The sequence below is a fragment of the Pygocentrus nattereri genome, chromosome 27 (assembly GCF_015220715.1).
Source record: "Pygocentrus nattereri isolate fPygNat1 chromosome 27, fPygNat1.pri, whole genome shotgun sequence".
Classification (NCBI taxonomy): domain Eukaryota; kingdom Metazoa; phylum Chordata; class Actinopteri; order Characiformes; family Serrasalmidae; genus Pygocentrus; species Pygocentrus nattereri.
The window spans coordinates 17,925,001-17,928,336 of NC_051237.1; the positions used below are offsets into that span (position 1 = coordinate 17,925,001).

At 40.8% G+C, this 3,336-nt stretch overlaps 2 non-coding genes across 2 annotated transcripts; both read right to left on the reverse strand.

The window, feature by feature from the left end:
• Positions 1-405: 405 nt before the first annotated feature.
• On the reverse strand, positions 406-477 carry trnap-agg. The gene has a single exon. It is a non-coding gene; the product is annotated as a tRNA-Pro (tRNA).
• A 2,787-nt stretch (positions 478-3,264) lies between these two features.
• On the reverse strand, positions 3,265-3,336 carry trnap-agg. Its single transcript has one exon. It is a non-coding gene; the product is annotated as a tRNA-Pro (tRNA).

Sequence of the window (3,336 nt, forward strand, 5' to 3'; positions counted from 1 at the left end):
TGAAACCTTAAAATTGATTTTCTGTATTCCTGTTCATACCTGTCCAGGGTGTACCCTGTTTTCTGCCCAGACACAGCTGGGATAGGCTTCAGCACCCCCTCTGCGACCCAGAAGGATAAGCGTTTTAGAGAACGTGTGTGTGTGTGTGTGTGTGTGTGTATTCCTGTTCATATTTGATTTCTTGCAAACTTGCATCTAATTCTTTGTTTTCAAATGACCATAAATGCATTTCTATCAAATGGTTTCATCACATGTAGATGCTCTACTTGGCCTTTTTGGCCTATGCAAAATTGTCTCCTGTCTAGTTGAAGGACCACAGTCCCAAACACTGGCAGGAGTTGCAGGAATCCAGGTTTTCCATTTCGGTGTTACAGTAACTGAAATATGCTTTTTGTATTAAAACGTGGGCTCGTCCGGGATTTGAACCCGGGACCTCTCGCACCCTAAGCGAGAATCATACCCCTAGACCAACGAGCCACCCTGGAGAAAAGATGGTCCAGTAAAAGTTTTTCAGACCTGCCACGTCCTACAGTTTCCAGGTTCTTGAAACATGAGCGCCATCTATCGGCAACCTTGTCCTACAGCAGTCTCTCTCCAACTCTGCACGGTTTTGGTTTTTTGTAGTTTCCTTCAACACGCCTTAAAAATCAAACCACTAGCTCTTCAGATCCAACATGAGAGTCTGATGTTTGACCCATTTTCCTTCAGTGTGTTGTAAAACTGCTCTTCTCCTTAACCCTCGATATGAGAGCTGAGCTCAGTGGAAGCTGGAAGTAATCGAAGCTCCTTCACCTTTCAGCCGTTTTCACTCTCAGTCTTGAAGACTTCATGCTCTGAACATTCTTGTATTTTCTTTTCCTTCTAACAGCGATTCAAGAATCGACCAGTTGTAAGAGTTTTGGAAACTACATTTTCTCACTATTTATACATATTTCAACTATATCATGTCTGAATTATTTTGTAGTTTGATTTACAGTCTTGCATTCTATCACTTTCGCATTGAATTTGTTAAACATTATACTGTGTTTTATAGGTGACATATGTCATGTCTTGCATGACCACTTGTGAGTTGTGTGATGCCCCTAAAAAAGCACGAATACTGCAGTAACTTACGTGTCATATTCCTGAAAAAAACTCAGGAATCCTAAAATTATGAAGGATTTCATCAGATTTCATCTGAGGGAGCTAAACTCACCATTTAGCTTTTATAAAATTATTTTTATATCTTTCATATGTTGCCTCATTTGAATTCTTATGAATTTGCAACTGTGACACATGACTGGTTGTATTCAGATATTACTAACAAACTGTAAAAATTCAAAATTGACTACAGCTGTGACTGTGACAGAATGAAGGTATGAACTCTAATGTAAAACCTTACAGAAGTAAATAGAAGACGTTCCTGACAGAGGTCAAAGCTGTTAACCTTTCTACTGAAGAACACACCAGTGGTTTGAACCAACAACAGAGAGATTTTCCATTCAGGCAATTAAATTCAATAGTTGAACCAAATAACATTGATTATCTTGCAACAACTGTGTTTTATAAGGTCTGTGATACATCATATAGTAAACAAGCAGCTGGTTCTCATAGTCGACATGATGGTTCAGGAGAAATGAACGACTTCAACAAGGGTCAAATCGACAACTGGGTCAGAGCATCTCCGAAATGGCAAGTTGTGTGAGATGGTCCTGGTCAGCAGTGGTGAGCTGCTGTGGCCTCCAGATTCTCCAGATCCATTTAAGCTTCTGTGGGATTTGCTAGAACAAGAAGTTCAATCTATGCTGGCTCAACTTACAGGACTCAAAGGATCCACTGCTAACATCCAGATGCCAGATACCAGGTATCAATTAACAATTTACAATTAAAACTTCTTCTTCTTTCGGCTGCTCCCTTTAGGGGTCGCCACAGCGGATCATCTGCCTCCATCTTGCCCTATCCATTGCCTCCTCTACTTTCACACCAACCATCTCTATGTCCACCTTCACTACATCCATAAACCTTCTCTGAGGTCTACCTCTTCTCCTTCTACCCTGCAGCTCCATCTCCAACATTCTTTGCCCAATATATCCACTATTCCTCCTCAACACATGTCCAAACCATCTCAACCTGGCCTCTCTGGCTTTATCTCCAAACTGCTCCACCTTCACTGTCCCTCTGATCTGCTCATTTCTAATCTTGTCCAGCCTTGTCACTCCCAACGAAAATCTCAGCATCTTCATCTCCGCCACCTCCATATATATATTAATAATCTTGGTCTCCCTGGACTTCCATAGGTTTAGCTCATGATGCAGTCGATCATTTAGATAATGTTGTATTGTGTAAAGTGTATTTTAGTGAGTTTTAGCTGATGGTAGTTAATTCCCTGTCTGAACACATCTGATCCAGCTCATACACACATTACCACTGCTTACTTGGTGTTAATGTAATATTTTGCCTGCTAACTCACTACATGCACTACACTCCGGTGCAGCTGTAAGTTCACTGAAGACCAGATTCTGATCAGAGAACCTGGTGCTCATTTTTTGTTCTCTCTACTTCTACGACTGCTGTATAATTAGGAAAAACGACAGATTTGATATCTGAAAAATGATGTTCCGTGTTCCTGTTTGTATTAGTTTTTTACTTAAACAAACATGCATATAATTTCCATCAAACTACTTTGGAGTTCTTTGTTGTTCTTCTCAAATGACAGTAAATACATTTCTATCAAATGGTTGAAGTGATGCAGAAGAAGCACTGATAGATGGAGACTGGCGACTGTTCCTAGTTGACCTCATAAGGTCAGACTCCTCTGTCCAGTAATTGCTGTCAGTGAAGCACCGCTCATTACGCTTTCCTATCTTATTTTTTTATTCTTATTCTCATTATCATCTTTTGTGAGTCCTCAAATTAAAACGCTGAATAACTAGACATTTTTATACATGGTCTAATCCACTGCCCTCCAAACCTGATCCAGCTCATGTATAATTAAATATCTCATCGTGATGAGCTGCATCAGGTGTCTTAGAGCAGGGAACAGTGGGATGTGTGTCAGGCAGTGGATCTATAAGACGAGGACTACACTAGACTAATGTCAAGATGTTTGTTGTGCGTTTTTGTTCTATACTACATGTGGAAGCCTTACTAGGGCAGTGGCTTCCCAGCAGAACCTGAAACCTAATGTTTCAGGAGAAGTTGAAGGTATTGAGCTTTAATTCTTTCAGGGTTTTTCCATCGCTGTACAGTTATGAGAAGTGAACTATTGTTAGGACATTAAAATGTGGGCTCGTCCGGGATTTGAACCCGGGACCTCTCGCACCCTAAGCGAGAATCATACCCCTAGACCAACGAGCC